Below are 20,540 nucleotides of genomic sequence, written 5' to 3'. Positions count from 1 at the left end.
ACAAGTGATTGACAGGTCAGGAGTTTGGACATAGGCTTTTGAAGTGATGTCAATTATGGATGCTTTAGTGCAGCAGTCAAAATGGTACTGAAAGCAGGCCTATTACATTCTAGACCACCATGTCCCATTGGACAAAGAGTAGCCACAGCATGGCATTTGAATTGTCATTGTCAAGTTCTGAATCAGAACAAGGCATGCATTTAGATTGTCAAACTTACTCAAGGAATGAATAAGTGAGTCAAGGATATTATTTACATAACAAATGTAATTTAAATTCACAGACAGGCAGGTCAAGCAAGGTTGACCCATAGCAGGTCCATGTCAGAGGCAACCGTGCCAGACAAGTGATCATGAGTGTGGAGTGGGAGTTGCCTATAGTGGTGGTCTCAGAGAAGATGTCTCAGAGAGTTTGATTCATGGTCACAGCAGAATTCTACCATGGCAAGGCAGCAAAGTAGTCTCACATAAAGATTACAGTGTACTGCTGACCGTGATCTGCCCTGGCAGCTCTTTCCATCCTCAGTGGTTCTTCGTTACATTGAACCAGTGTAAAGCTGTGACTATGTGGAGTGAGCCAGAGACTAGAGTCTGAGAGTAGGCCACTTCATTGCTGAATAGGCTAGTTCAGAATGTCCGTTTTTGCATTGAATCACGTTCTCACAATCAGCATTTACCATTATTAGTAAATTGCAAATTGCTGGCATGGGAGGGTGGAGAATTGGTGTGCTGTTCATTTGTAGATAGCAATGCATGCATATTTCAAACTATTGTGACAGGTTGGCAATTGCATCCACTCACATTTCTTTTCAAATGCACCAAATCAGGCTGTGAATGTGACCAGAGTACTGGAGAGCATGTGCCAGAGGCAACGGCATTCATTTGTTATATTTCTATGAGTATCCATTTATAAATGGACACAGAGGACAGGCTACTCACTACGTGGCTTATTAGAATCCCTTTCCGCTGCACTTCTAACCGGATTGCCTCCAGAACATTTTGGTTTGGTCTGATTCATCCTCATCCGAGCGGGTCCAGACGCAAGACCTGTGTCACAGCAGTGGATTGGTATTCTGCTGGTAACAGGGTTTGCCTCAAGTGAAAGACGGGAGGATTTCTCCAACTGGCAGTCTGGCATAGCGGGACAGTTGTTAACAGGCCCATTAGACATGCACACGTCAGCAACAGAAAACATACATTGATTTATTTGGAGGCATGGGCTTGAATTATTATGTGTGTCATAAAATAGAGAGAGAACGAGAGAGAACGAGAGAGAGAGACTGTGTGTGTGTGTGTGTGTGTGTGTGTGTGTGTGTGTGTGTGTGTGTGTGTGTGTGTGTGTGTGTGTGTGTGTGTGTGTGTGTGTGTGTGTGTGTGTGTGTGTGTGTGTGTGTGTGTCGGGTGGGGGGGGGTTTACTTTCCATTGTGGCACACTGGTCTCTGAACATCAGAGGGCACTCATGACATAAACATGCAAATGAAATGTGATGAATGGAAATAAATGATATGACACAATAGTAACAGATTGTGTTGACAGTCTGAATGTTCTCTCCATCGATTAGTATAAAGAACTAACTTTCTCCTCGGGTCCTCATCATGACAGTTTACAAAAACCCTCTTTGTGTCCCTCTGTGCAACACAAACAACTAACTTATTGAGCTGTGCCTTGGGTTCAAAATTCTGGTGGGAAATGTTCCAATGTTGTGGCAGACGGCTGCTGAAATATATACTGCTCAAAAAAATAAAGGGAACACTTAAACAACACAATGAAACTCCAAGTCAATCACACTTCTGTGAAATCAAACTGTCCACTTAGGAAGCAACACTGATTGACAATAAATTTAACATGCTGTTGTGCAAATGGAATAGACAACAGGTGGAAATTATAGGCAATTAGCAAGACACCCCCAATAAAGGAGTGGTTCTGCAGGTGGTGACCACAGACCACGTCTCAGTTCCTATGCTTCCTGGCTGATGTTTTGGTCACTTTTGAATGCTGGCGGTGCTTTCACTCTAGTGGTAGCATGAGACGGAGTCTACAACCCACACAAGTGGCTCAGGTAGTGCAGCTCATCCAGGATGGCACATCAATGTGAGCTGTGGCAAGAAGGTTTGCTGTGTCTGTCAGCGTAGTGTCCAGAGCATGGAGGCGCTACCAGGAGACAGGCCAGTACATCAGGAGATGTGGAGGAGGCCGTAGGAGGGCAACAACCCAGCAGCAGGACCGCTACCTCCGCCTTTGTGCAAGGAGGAGCAGGAGGAGCACTGCCAGAGCCCTGCAAAATGACCTCCAGCAGGCCACAAATGTGCATGTGTCTGCTCAAACGGTCAGAAACAGACTCCATGAGGGTGGTATGAGGGCCCGACGTCCACAGGTGGGGGTTGTGCTTACAGCCCAACACCGTGCAGGACGTTTGGCATTTGCCAGAGAACACCAAGATTGGCATATTCGCCACTGGTGCCCTGTGCTCTTCACAGATGAAAGCAGGTTCACACTGAGCACATGTGACAGACGTGACAGAGTCTGGAGACGCCGTGGAGAATGTTCTGCTGCCTGCAACATCCTCCAGCATGACCGGTTTGGCGGTGGGTCAGTCATGGTGTGGGGTGGCATTTCTTTGGGGGGCCGCACAGCCCTCCATGTGCTCGCCAGAGGTAGCCTGACTGCCATTAGGTACCGAGATGAGATCCTCAGACCCCTTGTGAGACCATATGCTGGTGCGGTTGGCCCTGGGTTCCTCCTAATGCAAGACAATGCTAGACCTCATGTGGCTGGAGTGTGTCAGCAGTTCCTGCAAGAGGAAGGCATTGATGCTATGGACTGGCCCGCCCGTTCCCCAGACCTGAATCCAATTGAGCACATCTGGGACATCATGTCTCGCTCCATCCACCAACGCCACGTTGCACCACAGACTGTCCAGGAGTTGGCGGATGCTTTAGTCCAGGTCTGGGAGGAGATCCCTCAGGAGACCATCCGCCACCTCATCAGGAGCATGCCCAGGTGTTGTAGGGAGGTCATACAGGCACGTGGAGGCCACATACACTACTGAGCCTTATTTTTACTTGTTTTAATGACATTACATCAAAGTTGGATCAGCCTGTAGTGTGGTTTTCCACTTTAATTTTGAGTGTGACTCCAAATCCAGACCTCCATGGGTTGATAAATTGGATTTCCATTGATTATTTTTGTGTGATTTTGTTGTCAGCACATTCAACTATGTAAAGAATAAAGTATTTAATAAGATTATTTCATTCATTCAGATCTAGGATGTGTTATTTTAGTGTTGCCTTTATTTTTTTGAGCAGTGTACATGTTTTCCTGAGCACTGTTAATTAGATGGCTGTTGGATGATTATCATGGCTCCCTGTTTAAATGCATTGTTTGATCAATTCCCCTGGAGCTGGAATAATGAGGTCCCAGGATTCTGCTGTAGAAATTGAGCACACAGACAGACAGACAGACAGACAGACAGACAGACAGACAGACAGACAGACAGACAGACAGACAGACAGACAGACAGACAGACAGACAGACAGACAGACAGACAGACAGACAGACAGACAGACAAAGAGAGAGAGAGAACGGAACAACCTCGGCACCAGCACCAGCACCAGCCTTCTATAAGTCTCACACACTAGCACACATAATGGCACACTAGCACACACCTGCTCACACAATCTCACACTAGCTTACACTAGCTCACACGATCTCACACGATCTCACACTTGGTCACACGATCTCACATTAGCTCACACTAGCTCACACAATCTCACACCAGCTCACACAATCTCACACTAGCTCACACTTATCCACACATGCAATCTCAAAAGCTGTTTTCACAGACAAAAACATAGGCATTCTCATAGGATATGAAAGTTGGACCAGGGAGAAAATGTAACCTAGATATAGAGATGCATCCCGTATCCTCTCATCCATTCCATTTCATTTGGACTGATTTGCATGCCAGACAGACGCTGGCTGCTGTTATTCAGTGTGACTGACTGACATTGACTAGGTTTATTAGAGAGCCAGGCCGTCAAACAGCTGGGGCCCCTTCTTTGAAGGTTACTGTGGCAATCTCCCAGAGTGCTCCACACCCGACATGACATCCCCCTGGGCTGCAGCCCAGTGTCCTAATCTCTACCTCCCTCCCTCGCTCATTGCCTCCTAAACAACAACATCACTCAGATCTAGTGTACTCTGCTCTGTACAGCCATTTCCTCTGAGATAGCCAGGCCTCATTTCTCTGAGCTGATGTTAATCTGTTGTTGTGTTTTCTGAACACTGTGTTACTTTTTCAGGGCTTTGGAAATGAGCAGAGGAAGATTGATGGGGTTATGTAATTAGGCCCTCTCAAATGGAGAGTTTGCATGGCAAGGGGAATTATTCAGGCACAGCGACTATGTCAAATCAAATCACCATTTATTTTCACATGCTTTGAAGACAACAGGTGTAGGATAACAGCAAAATGTTTATTTACAGGTCCTTTTCTAACAATGCAGAGTTAAAGATAAGATACAACGTTTTATAAAAAATGTAAATAGGGACACAAGGAATAAATACACAGTGAAAAACAAATACAAATAATGAGTAAAAAAAACACAGCTATATACAGGGAGTAGACAATAACATGGCTATATACAGGGAGTAGAAAATAACATGGCTATATACAGGGAGTAGAAAATAACATGGCTATATACAGGGAGTAGAAAATAACATGGCTATATACAGCAAGTAGAAAATAACATGGCTATATACAGGGAGTAGACAATAACATGGCTATATACAGGGAGTAGAAAATAACATGGCTATATACAGGGAGTAGAAAATAACATGGCTATATAAAGGGAGTAGAAAATAACATGGCTATATATAGGGAGTAGAAAATAACATGGCTATATACAGGGAGTACCAGTACAGAGTCGACGTGCAGGGGTACAAGGTAATTGAGGTAGCTATGTACTGTACATATAGGTAGGCGTAAAGTGACTAGGTAACAGGATAGATAATAGACAGTAGCAGCAGTGTATGTGGTGAGTGTGTATGTGTGTGTGTGTGTGTGTGTGTGTGTGTGTGTGTGTGTGTGTGTGTGTGTGTGTGTGTGTGTGTGTGTGTGTGTGTGTGTGTGTGTGTGTGTGTGTGTGTAGAACTGTGACGACAGCAGCAGCTGATCATGATGTGCAAACATGCCTTTAATTAGTTAAGGTTATTGTAGTATTCTGGGATCATGGGAGCCAATCACAACAGCTTCATGACTCAACAACAAGGGCATATTATGAATGAAAAATTACTCAGTTTGTTTGTACAGTATTGCATTTGTAAAACACCTTGGATTTATTTTATCCAACGTCATGTCTTTGTGCTGTGTATATGTGCATATATCTTTGCAAGTGCATGTGTGTATTACGTGTGTGTGACGTGTGCCATGTGTGTAAGTGTTAAGAAATACAGCATGTCTCCGACAAACCGACACAGCTGCGCTCATGGGTATTCCCGCGACGTGCCATTCCGATCCTCTGACCGGCGCTCTGATGCATAGCTCACAACACAGAATATTAACATTGTCTTATTATGAAGGAACTGCAGCACAAGCCACCTCCCCTCCCTGTGAAAAGGGGGATTATGGATGCTCGAGCCAGCCAGGGGTAGGAACTGAAGAGGGAGAGAGAATGTACCACCACGGCACAGTCCAGCTCTTCCCAATTAATTCCACTCAATAGAGGCTGATATGTATCTGCCACAGGCTGACCTCCTGTGGCTGAGGGAGAGGAGAAAGACAATAGGTTTTTAATAATCTCAGTGGAAACCAGCCTTGAACGTTGGGTTTTCTCTCTTGCTGTTTGGAGAAACGTGACAGTGATTTAATGACCAGAACCAATCAGAATGTATTCTGAATGGTTCTATTGCAGCCGACACGTACATCGATGATGCACATCAAAGACACAAGGCAAATGACACTGGCTGTCTTGATAGAAGTTTGGCAGTAACATTTTCTCAGCTAAAGTACTCACTAAATAATCAGTTGCAAATGTTCAGCAAGTGTGAAATTCAAGTCTGTCTCTGCAGGCTGCTGCTGCCAGAGTACAAAAGATCATGAAATCCTGCATCTCCAAATCTAACCAATAAGATTTCAAATAAACATGACACATAAAGAGCTCTCAGCCCATCTCCAGCAGAGCAACTGAACAAGTCAGTGAGTCAGAAAGTCACCTCAATTAACCAAATTTCAGAATATATAATAGACAGGTTCACCTAAGGATTGCTCTGACTATGACGCATCTGCAACCAAATATAAACCAGAATTGGAATGCTTTTTGACATGATGACGCACATACATGGAGAGTGTGGTATCTAAAACATGGCCTCAATTTAAACAAAGTAGAGGTTTGTGTATTTGAAGTGATATACTGCAGTGTGCGCAGTGTCCTTCATACAGTATGTTCTAACCACACCACACACTGCCTTGGTGAAGCAGTCTGCAAGTAGCTCCCTACACAGACAATACTACTCCTAATGCAGGAGACCAGATGGGATGAGCCACTCTCTAGTCAAAGTGGTTCAGTCTCATCCCTTTAGCAGTGAGGCTCTCCAACCCTCTGACTGTCCTCGCTCTCGGGGCAGCTGGCTGAGGTCTTCGTGTTCCCTAGCCTTCAGCCATGCTCTCTGTCCTCACCTCCACTCACAGGCCAGCACGCCATGCCACCCTGCTTCCACTCTCTGCCGCCTGCCGAATCAAAGCGACAGGATTAAAAGCTGCCTCCTGTCCTTTTTCTTCAAGATCTTATTTATTTATATCCACAGAGGGAATGCAGCCAATTAAATGTCACTTTGAACTGACTTCAGAGGGCGGTTTTCAAAGTGATCTCTGTTATGCTGTTGCCCCATGATTAGATCCTATATCAATCTGAGAATAAGAGCTGAGTCCATTAGACTGAGCTGTTCTCTGTGACTATTCACTGCTGAAGGGTTAGCTACAGTGCATCTCCTCATTTGAGGAAATTGATAAAAGATTGTGATTTAATGCAGTTATAGTTTTGAAATCTCATTAAATGATCAGATGATGTCATCCATATGAAAAGTCTATGTACATTGTCCATATTTGTATTGTCTAATCATAATGGGACTGGTATTTGCAAATGTGGCATTTTCCTTTGTCTATAAATAACTGAAAATACACAGTGCCAAGTTGTTCTCAGTGATCAGACAGCATATTTGCTGTTGGGTAGCACCACAGGAGTAATCTGAGGATTGGAAAAGGAACAAATAGATTTCCACCAGTCTCATAGACCCTACAGGGATTATTTTAATTTTATTTTAATTTTATTTATTTAACCCCACAGTAGATCCTCACCTTTTGATTCAGTGGGATATAGCCCTTGGTGGCCTCGGATGTGAGAGTGCTACCCACTTGCATTGTGTATCTTCATGTGACTGAACTGAAGAGGACATGAGCAGCACGCCACCTCTCCATCACACTCTTCCCAATCCTCCTCTCTCTCTGATCTTCTTTTTTGCTCTGCCAAGTCCCACTGTGAAGCTGCAGTAGTTGAAGTATACAAAACATTAAGAACATCTGCTCCTTCCATGACATAGACTGACCAGGTGTGTCCAGGTGAAAGCTATGATCCCTTATTGATGTCATTTGTTGAATCCACTTCAACCAGTGTAGATGAAGAGGAGGAGACATGTTAAAAAATGATTTTTAAGCATTGAGACAATTGAGACATGGATTGTGTATGTGTGCCATTCAGAGGGTGAATGGGAAAGACCAAAGGTTTAAGTCCCTTTTAACAGGGTATGGTAGTAGGTGCCAGGCACGCCGGTTTGTGTCAAGAACTTCAACACTGCTGGGTTTTTCACCCTAAACAGTTTCCTGTGTGTATCAAGAACGGTCCACCACCCAAACGACATCCAGCCAACTTGACACAACTGTGGGAAGCATTGGAGTCAACATAGGCCAGCATCCCTCCTTGTAGAGTCCATGCCCTTATGAACTGAGGCTTTTCTGAGGTCAAAAGTGGGTATATAAGGAAGGTGTATTTAATGTTTGATATACTCAGTGTACAACAACAAACCAGTCACCAGCCACCACCAGGACACAGCCAGAGCAACTTTACTAAGAAGAGACTGATTGAACTCAGAAACACAGCACAGCATCATAATGCATCACAGGACAAGATATACAGCAATTAGTCTCACTGTCAAAAGAAGCACTTCCCTTTTTGTCTGGAGTTTGTTGTGCACTGCACTGCAGGCTAGAATTGACATTCAAAAACAATGCCCTTGAACAATATCACAGATACTCATTGCACATTTATACTGCATGAGGATCATATTTGCATTAATTACATACAGTACATAATGGACCAAGTATAGTCTAGCAGGGGCATTAATCTAGATAGTCTTTAGTCAGGTGCATTTTGGAATGAAAGATTAGTCATAATCCTGGATAGCAATGGCTTATGGGAGGTTGCTTGTGCTTATTCTCCCGTCTCAAGGACACTGTTTAATGGTCTCTTTCTAAAGCTGTGTTACATCAACTTCAATGATACCTCCCTGAAAATAGGCATTGGATATATCCCTTTGTTTTCTACTGCTGTTGGCCCCACAGTTGGTGATGAATTGATTTATGGTTTGTGGCATAGTCAGGGCTCCTGAACATGCTGTGCTCAAGAGAGTTTTGGCTGACTTTATTTTTGACTGATGTTCAAAAGCAATGACCTGCTGAGGTTCACTGTTCTCAGCGAGGCACTGGGTGTTATTGGCAAGTGAATTGGCACTGCTCTGCTGCTCACAAATAAAAATGGCTTTGTGTGAAAATCAAAATGACTGCTATGGTTCAGTGGTTATTACAGACAATAAATGTCATTATAAATGAACCAAAACTGAACTAAAAGTTAGACTAAGATGATGACCTGGAAACAGTGAGGAGAAACCCAGACAGAGATGAGCGGATGCTCCATCATCTGAGTCTGGTGAGAAGGTGCCCACCGCCAGCTGGGATGAGGAGGTGGGCGAATGAGAAGGTGCCCACCGCCAGCTGGGATGAGGAGGTGGACGAATGAAAAGTTGCCCGCCAACCAGCTGGGAAGAGGAGGTGGAGGAATGAAAAGTTGCCTGCCAACCAGCTGGGAAGAGGAGGTGGAGGAATGAGAAGTTGCCCGCCAACCAGCTGGGAAGAGGAGGTGGAGGAATGAAAAGTTGCCCGCCAACCAGCTGGGAAGAGGAGGTGGAGGAATGAGAAGTTGCCTGCCAACCAGCTGGGAAGAGGAGGTGGAGGAATGAGAAGTTGCCCGCCAACCAGCTGGGAAGAGGAGGTGGAGGAATGAAAAGTTGCCCGCCAACCAGCTGGGAAGAGGAGGTGGAGGAATGAAAAGTTGCCCGCCAACCAGCTGGGAAGAGGAGGTGGAGGAATGAGAAGTTGCCCGCCAACCAGCTGGGAAGAGGAGGTGGAGGAATGAAAAGTTGCCCGCCAACCAGCTGGGAAGAGGAGGTGGAGGAATGAAAAGTTGCCCGCCAACCAGCTGGGAAGAGGAGGTGGAGGAATGAAAAGTTGCCCACCAACCAGCTGGGAAGAGGAGGTGGAGGAATGAGAAGTTGCCCGCCAACCAGCTGGGAAGAGGAGGTGGAGGAATGAGAAGTTGCCCGCCAACCAGCTGGGAAGAGGAGGTGGAGGAATGAAAAGTTGCCTGCCAACCAGCTGGGAAGAGGAGGTGGAGGAATGAGAAGTTGCCCGCCAACCTGCTCTTCAGTCCAGCCACGCAGCGGTAGGCAGTGCTAGGGCATCACAGGGCAGCGCAGTGTACAGGAACACCCACTGAGCCCATGCTGGCCTGGAAGTAACGCTACACTGAGGATTCCAACAGAACACAGCAGCAGAACAGAACACAGAGACAGAGTGTGTAGGGGTGGAATACCAACTAGTTCCACAGTGGTGGCGAGTATTGAACTTTACTTAACAAAACAAACACTGTCTAGTACTTTGGTCCGTTCTGTTTCCACAGTGTCTCTCCTCTGCCAAATAGACTATTCCCAAATAACCTTTTAGAGGTTGAAGAGTTTTAGGCTGAAGTCAGGTGGATAAGAGAGCTCAACACAGGTTGGTGGCACCTTAATTTGGGACGACTGACTCATGGTAATGGCTGGAGCGGAATTAGTGGAATGGTATCAAATATATCAAACACATGGTATCCATGTTCCATTTCCTCCGTTCCAGCCATTATTATGAGTCGTCCTCCCCTCAGCAACTTCCTATGGAGCTCAACGTATGTATGGTGTCACATCTGTTGGCCCCTATTGGATGTTTCTCTCACTTCAGTCTAGTTGGCAGACTCAGCCCATCCTTAGATTTCTTTTTCTTCAATCCCACTGCCACAGTGTCTCAGATGCAGCCTGCCTTTAGTGTCTACAATGTCCTGCAGCCTGCATACAAAAGAATACAGCCGTGCCATGAATAGAGAAGCTTGTTTCTTAAATCCCTTCACATGGAACCAGAGGCAGAGCTGCTGCTATGCTTGAGCCCTCCACCGCTACAGCTGACAGTACCTTAGCTCAGAATGTGAATTGACGCCAGGGAGTAATCTGACAATTTGTCTCGTCTCATGTTCCTGAACATGCAGGGATCTGTGAACTTCTCCTGTCACCAAGAATGACAAAATCCCTAAGATCCTATTTATGTCAGCTGGACGCCTTAGCAGGAGCCAGTCATTCTGTGATTACATAAAACAGAGAATACATGGTCTCTTAAAACAGCGCTGTGGATAAAGAACAGAGTATCACAGTTTAGGATTATTATAATGTAACTAGGTGTTGGTATCAGAAGTGCAGTTGATGAAAATGCTGGCATCTAGTGGTAAAGAGATGAATAAACGATATGAACAAGATTGAATGTTCATTATTATTTGACTATTGTTAAAAACACTGGCTTCAAATAAAATATGTTTCACTAACGTTCATAAGTCAATAAAGTATACTATAGGCAGCTATGAAAAATGTATGAACTATATACTCGTGAATCTACTATCAGCTACTATCACTTGCACAGACCCCGACTCCTTTTTGGCTTTGTGCAGGTAACCTTTTAATGGTCATGCTTGTCACCTCCCTTGGCAACGTGTCAACATGGTGCCTAGCAAGATTTCCAGCAAACAAAAAGTAGGATAAGACAAGAAGAAATTATGCCGAAAAAACATGAGGCCTCCAAACGTAAAAATAAGTAAGTAGCTTGTGACTTTTGTTATAAGAACAACTTCGAAAACACCTGTTATATTTCTCGGGCAACGGCAAAACCGCCAGCCTAAAATAATTAATGGAGCTGCATTGAAAATATGGTGGAATATATGTTTTTATGCATTGTCAACAATGCTAAACCAATGGACACATTTAATTTCACATGACAACATTGTAACAACACACCTTGACAGTAAAATCACAGTAGGCCTACTTTACTTCCAACAGGGGGCGTTGTAACACAATATGTTGCTACACACTGAGTATTCAAAACAGAACAGCTGATCTTTCCATGACATAGACTGACCAGGTGAAAGCTATGATCCCTTATTGATGTCACTTGTTAAATTCACTTCAATCAGTGTAGATGAAGGGGAGGAGACAGGTTAAATAATATTTTTAAAGCTTTGACACAATTGAGACATGGATTGTGTATGTGTGCCATTCAGAGTGTGAATAGGCAAGACAAAAGATTTAAGTGTCTTTGAACAGGTATGGTAGTAGGTGCCAGGTGCATCGGTTTGTGTCAAGAACTGCAACGCTGCTGGGTTTTTTTCACTAACAGTTTCCTGTTTGTATCAAGAATGGTCCACTACCCAAAGAACATCCAGCCAACTGGACACAACTGTGTGAAGCATTGGAGTCAAGATGGGCCAGCATCCCTGTGGAATGCTTTCGACACCTTGTAGAGTCCATGCCCTGACAAATTGAGGCTGTTCTTAGGGCAAAAGGGGTATTCGAGGGGCCGCTCTAATAATGGAAATGCATGTCCTCAACGATGGTAGGCAGGCGAGATCAGGTGGGAACATTCTAGCCAATGAGAGGGAAGATACGCGTGTGAAGAATTTTCCTTTGCTCGTGTGCTTAAGTTTCTATAGATTTTTTCACTTGAGGGTATACTGGTATATCAGTCTGGGTAGTAAAAGAAGATGTGTTATGTAGTTCACTACTGATGCTGTGTGTTTGTGCCCTGACATTTTTCCTTCATACCAGAATGACTGAGACAGGGCTTTTTCATGGTGGCCTAAGTGGTTTCATTTGTAGATTCTCTTGTGATGTTTCTCTTTTGTCAGTAATCAGATCAAAAGTTTCTCTTTTGTCAGTAATTACCCAAAGGGGTAATCCTTTGGCTCCCCTGTGAAATGAACACAAAGAATATGTTTCCGTTTTCTCAGAGGACAGGTGTTTGTGAAAGGGGAAACATGTACACAATTGGATACTTTGATGATCTCAGACTATCTTTTTACCATTACATAATATTAGACAGTATGTATTACATATTATAGACTGTCATACATTGGGGTAAAACGTTTCATAGGTTATAGGTTATGAGGCAATGTTTTAATGGAGGACTGGTAAAAATGTTAGGGCCTGACCATTCAGTATCTAGTATAACAGGCAATCTTATAGTCTATGAACATCTGTATTGCTGTTGGCATCTGCTGGTGCTTTACTCTTGATCAGTTTCCTGACTGGACACTGCATTGCAGGGCTGACTCATATAGTTCAAAGTTATTAGTCTTCTACCTGCTGTTGCTCACCACCCCCACCCCATGCACCCATCATACCCCCCTCACAGCCACAGTCTGTGGGGCTCATAGGTGCCCTCTGCCCCCCGGCCTGGTCTGGATATCTGCTGGGAGGGTTCGGTCTACACCCCAGACCCAGAGCTGACGTGTCCCCCTGAGGAGCTCTACACCAGGCTCCCCAGTCTCCAGATGGAATTTCCTGTGTCTGGGGGGGGGGGGCATCCTTCTCCAACCCCAGCAGAGCTCTCTCTCTCAGGGAAGGGACTGAAAGGAAACCTGGGAGAGCAGTAACCAGCACACTCTGGCGCTTGGTGTTTAACTAGTCACCACTATGTTGTTTCCTGCCCTCATTGTTATAGATAGGGAGGAAGGATGAGACATTGCAAACCCTGGTTTGTCCTTTGTCAGTCTTCATTTCCCATTACGTCAGTCTTCATTTCCCATTCTATTTTGGTCAATGTCAAGTCTGTATCTAATTGAAAAGGTTTGTTGAATCACGACTCAAACATTGTACTATTAAAAGGAAATGGAAAAAGAAACATATTTTGGAACCAGCGTAACTCATTTCTCTTCGTCTTCAGAGCCCAGAGTGAGACACTGAAGACCAGCACTGAGACCACCTCAGATCCAAACACAGAGCCCAGTACTGCCTCATACCCTGGAACACCTATCAACCAGGACATAGTGAAGGAGAAGAAAAAGAAGAGGGCTATTATACTGACCAAAGATGAGAAGAACATGGTATGGTGCAACACATAATACTCAAATATACACCGCCGGTCAAAAGTTTCAGAACACCTACTCATTCAAGGGTTTTTCTTTATTTGTACTATTTTCTACATTGTAGAATAATAGTGAAGACATCAAAACTATGAAATAACACTAATGGAATCATGTAGTAACCAAAAAAGTCATGTAGTAACCAAAAAAGCAATTTCTGAGGTTGGTAACTCTAATGAACTTATCCTCTGCAGCAGAGGTAACTCTGGGTCTTCCTTTCCTGTGGCGGTCCTCATGAGAGACAGTTTTATCATAGCGCTTGATGGTTTTTACGACTGCACATGAAGAAACTTTCAAATTTCTTGAAATGTTCCATATTGACTGATCTTCATGTCTTAAAGTAATGATGGACTGTCGTTTCTCATTGCTTATTTGAGCTGTTCTTGCCATAATATGGACTTGGTCTTTTACCAAATAGGGCTATCTTCTGTATACCACCCCTACCTTGTCACAACACAACTGATTGGCTCAAACACATTAAGAAGGAAAGAAATTCCACAAGTTAACTTTTAAGAAGGCACACCTGTTAATTGAAATGCATTCCAGGTGACTAACTGACTAGGTATCCCCCTTTCCCTTTTACCTCATGAAGCTGGTTGAGAGAATGCCAAGAGTGTGCAAAGCTGTCATCAAGGCAAAGGGTGGCTACTTTGAAGAATATCAAATATAAAACATATTTTGATTTGTTTAACACTTTTTCGGTTACTACATGATTCCATTAGTGTTATTTCATAGTTTTGACGTTTCACTGTTATTCTACAATGTAGAAAATAGAACAAATAAAGAAAAACCCTTGAATGAGTTGTTCTAAAACTTTTGACCAGAAGTGTACATCAGGAGCCTTATACGTAGTGCGTAGTAGCAATGTGAGGACTCTCAAATGCACCTTGTGAGAACCTAGCCTAAAAGTGTTATGCAACATAGCACTGTGATAATGGTTTTGTGTTTCATCCCGTAAGGCCGCCTTAGAGAAAACCTGCCAGGCCTTTAGGTCCGACCAGACGGAGTATGAGCAGTTTCTGGATCACATGATTCTCTGGCTCCAGGAGCACCAGGAACAGGCAGTGGAGCTGTTCAGCCTGTGTGATACAGACAGCACTGGTACCATCGGCCCCGAGGACTTTGAGCTGGGTAATCCATCCCTCTTCTGCTCTGTTATACCCTCATTCCCAGCCAAATGACCCAATATCAGCTGGAAAATCTATCTCAAAGCTTTCATCTGGGGCTCATGGCTGCAATTAAGGTATGCCAAAGGATTACCTCATAATGAGTCCAAATACTATTTTCAATGCTAGTAGTTCACTCTGGCATGTTTCAGTGAGTTCCATTTAGAAATGTTGTGATGATTCTTTCCACTGTAGACCCCTTGAAAAGTAAGGTCAAATGTAACTGGCTGTTCTCAGCTCCTTTAAATGTAACATAAAGAAAACCACTGGGGCAAGCAATTACAAACCGTTTTATGAGACTCCTGAGTCAGTCCTATCTGAATGCCACTGACTGTGGGTTTTTATTGAAGATATATAAGTGCTCATGGTCAGTGTTCTGATTCAGACTGCTTAGAATGCAAGCACTTGTTCATTTCCTGGAGAGCTTATAAGTGGCCCTCCCACCCCCCACAGATAACAGCTCGTTCTGGGAAACAAAAACAGAACAATGTTCCTTTTGTCCTTCAGGCCCCAGACATTGAGTATACTGTAAGTTTCTTCAGAAGAAAACATTAATCCTTCAGAAAGTTGGAGCCAAGGAGAACCAAGGAGCACAGTCAGCCTTAAATCCAACATTCAGGCCTCTTTTATTTATTTATTTAAATTTTATTTAAACTTTATTTAACTCTTGGCTAATGCCTCTGTGGATAGAGCCATTCAATGGCTGATTCACTGGGGAGATCGCATCATCATTGATATAAGAACACTATCTAGGGGATTAGCACTTTATAATGGACATATAATAGCCACAATTTCTGTAGATTGTCTCTGGTATAAAAAGCAATAAGTTCAAATTGAAAATCCCTTACATCCTTAGGTATGACAGATTTGGGGATTCCATGTCTGCAATTTCAGCTGGATCTGCTGTCTCAGCTACTGAGGAGAGGCAACGATGGCGAGATTGATTACAGGGACATGAGCAACCAACTACAGAGAGTAAGGTAAAGCAAAATCAGCATGCCATTCAAATCAAATCAAATCAAATTGTATTTGTCACATGCGCCCCGAATACAACAGGTGTAGTCATTACAGTGAAATGCTTACTTACAAGCCCCAACCAACAATGCAGTTAAATAAAAGTAACAAATAATTAAAGAGCAGCAGTAAAATAACAATAGCGAGGCTATATACAGGGGTGCCAGTACAGAGTCAATGTGTGGGGGCAATTGAGGTAATATGTACATGTAGGTAGAGTTATTAAAGTGACTATACATAGATACGTAATAACAGAGAGTAGCAGCAGTGTAAAAGGGGGGAGGGTAATGCAAATAGTCTGGGTAGCCATTTGATTAGATGTTCAAGAGTCTTATGGCTTGGAGGTAGAAGCTGTTTAGAAGTCTCTTGGACCTAGACTTGGCAGTCCAGTACCGCTTGCCGTGCAGTAGCAGAGAGAACAGTCTATGACTAGGGTGGCTGGAGTCTTTGACAATTTTTAGTGCCTTCCTCTGACTCCGGCTGGTATAGAGGTCCTGGATGGCAGGAAGCTTGGCCCCAGTGATGTACTGGGCCGTACACACTACCCTCTGTAGTCCCTTGCGGTCAGAGTCCGAGCAGTTGCCATACCAGGCAGTGATGCAACCCGTCAGAATGCTCTCGATGGTGCATCTGTAAAACCTTTTGAGGATCTGAGGACCCATGCCAAATCTTTTCAGTCTCCTGAGGGGAATAGGTTTTGTCGTGCCCTCTTCACGACTGTCACCAAGAAACTTGAAGCTCTCAACCTGCTCCACTACAGCCCCATTGATGAGAATGGGGGCGTGCTCGGTCCTCCTTTTCCTGTAGTCCACAATCATCTCCTTTGTTTTGATCACGCTGAGGGAGAGGTTGTTGTCCTGGCACCACACGGCCAGGTCTCTGACCTTCTCCCTATAGGCTGTCTCGTCGTTGTCGGTGATCAAGCCTACCACTGTAGTGTCATCTGCAAACTTAATGATGGTGGTGGAGTCGTGCCTGGCCGTGCAGTCATGAGTGAACGGGGGTACAGGAGGGGACTGAGCATGCACACCTGAGGGGTCCCGATGTTGAGGATCAGCGTGGCGGATGTGTTGTTACCTACCCTTACCACCTGGGGGCGACCCGTCAGGAAGTCCAGGATCCAGATGCAGAGGGAGGTGTTTAGTCCCAGGGTCCTTAGCTTAGTGATGAGCTTTGAGGGTACTATGGTGTTGAACTCTGAGCTGTAGTCAATGAATAGCATTCTCACATAGGTGTTCCTTTTGTCCAGGTGGGAAAGGGCAGTGTGGAGTGCAATAGAGATTGCATCGTCTGTGGATCTGTTAGGGTGGTATGCAAATTGGAGTGGGTCTAAAATTTCTGGGATAATAGTGTTGATGTGAGCTATTACCAGCCTTTCAAAGCACTTCATGGATACAGACGTGAGTGCTACGGGTCAGTAGTCATTTAGGCAGGTTACCTTAGTGTTCTTTGGCACAGGGACTATGGTGGTCTGCTTAAAACATGTTGGTATTACAGACTCAGACAGGGAGAGGTTGAAAATGTCAGTGAAGACACTTGCCAGTTGGTCAGCGCATGCTCGGAGTAAACATCCTGGTAATACGTCTGGCCCTGCGGCCTTGTGAATGTTGACCTGCTTAAAGGTCTTACTCACATCGGCTGCGGAGAGCGTGATCACACAGTCATCCGGTATAGCTGATGCTCTCATGCGTGTTTCAGTATTACTTGCCTTGAAGCGAGCATACAAGTAATTTAGCTTGACTGGTAGGCTTGTGTTACTGGGCAGCTCTCAGCTGTGCTTCTCTTTGTAGTCTATAATAGTTTGCAAGCCCTGCCACATCCGACGAGCATCGGAGCCGGTGTAGTACAATTTGATCTTAGTCCTGTATTGACACTTTGCCTGTTTGATGGTTCGTTAGAGGGCGTAGTGGCATTTCTCATAAGCTTCCGGGTTAGAGTCCCGCTCTTTGAAAGTGGCAGCTCTACCCTTTAGCTCAGTGCGGATGTTGCCTGTAATCCATGGCTTCTGGTTGGGGTATGTACGTACAGTCACTGTGGGGACGACATCATCGATGCACTTATTGATGAAGCCGGTGACTGAAGTGGTGCACTCCTCAATGCCATCAGAAGAATCCCGGAACATATTCCAGTCTGTGCTAGCAAACAAGTCTTGTAGCTTAGCATCTGCTTCATCTGACCACTTTTTGATTGACCGAGTCACTGGTGCTTCCTGCTTTAATTTTTGCTTGTAAGCAGGAATCAGGAGGATAGAATTATGGTCAGATTTGCCAAATGGAGGGTGACGAAGAGCTTTGTACACGTCTCTGTGTGTGGAGTACAGGTGGTCTAGTTTTTTTCCCCTCTGGTTGCACATTTAACATGCTGGTGGAAATTTGGTAAAACGGATGTAAGTTTCCCTGCATTAAAGTCCCTGGCCACTAGGAGCACCGCCTCTGGATGAGCGTTTTCCTGTTTGCTTATGGCAGTATACAGCTCATTGCGTGTGGTCTTAGTGCCAGTATCGGTCTGTGGTGATATGTAGACAGCTATGAAAAATACAGATGAAAACTCTCTCGGTAGATAGTGTGGTCTACAGCTTATCATGAGATACTCTACCTCAGGCAAACAAAACTTCGAGACGTCCTTAGATATCGTACACCAGCTGTTGTTTACAAATATACATAGACCGCCACCCCTTGTCTTACCAGAGGCTGCTGTTCTATTCTGCCGATAAAGTGTAAAACCCGCCAGCTGTATGATGTTCATGTTGTCGTTCAGGCACGACTCAGTGAAACATAAGATATTACAGTTTTTAATGTCCTGTTGGTAGTTTAATCTTGCTCGTAGGTCATCGATTTTATTTTCCAATGATTGCATGTTTGCCAATAGAACGGATGGCAGTGGTGTTTTACTCGCTCACCTACGAATTCTCTGAAGTCATCCCGACCTCCGCCCCCTTTTTCTCCGTCTTCTCTTCACGCAAATGACGGGGATTTGGGCCTGTTCCCAGGAAGGCAGTATATCCTTCACGTCGGACTTGTTGGACTCGTTAAAGGAAAAAGCTACTACCAGTTCGTGGTGAGTATTCGCTGTTCTGATGTCCGTGAAGTTATTTTCGGTCATAAGAGACGGTAGCAGCAACATTATGTACAAAATAAGTTAAAATATTAAGTTACAAACAACGCAAAAAAACAAACAAAATAACAGTTGGTTAGTAGCACGTAAAACGTCAGCCATCCTCTCCGGCGCCATTCTACACACACGCCATTCTCAAACATTCTAGTGTGGATGTTTGAGCATGTTTCTATTGGTTTCTATTGATGTTTTACCATTCTGTTTGAAAGAGTGGAAGGTAAGGATGAGAGAGAAGAGAATGCTGTTCCCTGCTGTTTGGCGATCACTAGAGAGAAGCTACAGCCCAGTCCTAACTGTCAGCTGGTATTGTGGAGCCCACTACCTCCTGAGACAAACAGGTAAGACATTCACATACAGTACATACTGCACAAACAAGCACTCAGACATACAGTATCTATACACACAGAAATACTCATGCTACAGTACATCACCCAGAGAGGTCCACTTAAAATTAACTCTCATTGAAAATACATGTCAGCCATTTATGTTTATGCTGAGGTTCGAAGTCGCCTGTGTAAAATGGGGCAAAGCTAAAAGCCAACTATTTGTACTCAAGATGAATTGTTTCACAAATTCTTGTGGTTCAATTGGAACAAACAAGCAGCACTGATAAACAGTAAATATGTAGGATCTGCCCACAAATTGCTGCTATACCAAAACAGCCAGTCTGTGAGGTTAACCATGACAACCAACCTTCTCTCAGGACAAAGCTATTTCTGACCTTGTAACTCTGTGATCAGCTCTAAATCACTTTGGGACACATCTCATTAAGACCTTGTATTGCACAGTAAGGAGTATAAAATAGCATAGCTGATCATAAGAGACAGTATATTTATCATCCACCTATTCTATTTCCAAACATGTTCCAGGTTCATTCTTCTGAGTATCAGACTTATACCATTTGACTACGGAGGAGCCCATCCAGGGAGCTTTGAGGTGGTTCTTCCCAGGAGCACCAGGGTGTCCAGCCTGTTCAGGGTGATCGAGGAGCGGGTTGGGATCCAGACCACCAGCCTGCAGGTGTTCAGAACCAGAGTTCCCTCCCAGGAGTCCTTCCTACCGCCAGACAGCTCTCTGGGGGAGTGTGGCTTCACTGGAGGCCCTGAGGACTCACCCAGACAGGCCACACTGTTCTATGACTACAGGCTGGAGTTCACTGACTGCCCCATCCTCAACTGTGACCACTACTTTGGTTCTAAGCGACCTCAGATTGGGGAGGACTACTTTGCATCAAGGCCTGTCTAGGTGACCTGTTTAACTTATAGTATTTAGCTGTGTAACTTACTATATCAGCACTTTTTTGATGTACAGATTTCTCTTTGTGTGACTAGCACCATGAAGAAATTACAGTTGATAATTGGCTGTGTTTAGCTAATTATTAAAAGTGCATTAATGTAAAGCGTTATACCAGGGGAGAAAATGGATGACTTGGGCAGAACACTCCTTACAATCAGCAGCTTCTGACATAGTTTTGTGTTTACCTGCAAGCATGAAGTATGCAAAGTGTGAGATTGCCTTTTTAATGCCAAAACAACCATTTTCCTATGGACCTCGGGGCACAGTGGAGAACCCTGGGGTGTGTCAAATTGAGTGGTGTAGTGGAAAGTGCTGCTCTAGTGGAAACCAAAGGGCACTATAAATGGCGGATCTTGTGGTGGAGCGTGTCTGCCCTGAGTGAGACACACCCTTGTTTCCCTGCTACCTCCCCCC

Source organism: Salmo salar, chromosome ssa06, assembly GCF_905237065.1.
Source record: "Salmo salar chromosome ssa06, Ssal_v3.1, whole genome shotgun sequence".
NCBI lineage: Eukaryota > Metazoa > Chordata > Actinopteri > Salmoniformes > Salmonidae > Salmo > Salmo salar.
This window is presented reverse-complemented; position numbering follows the sequence as displayed.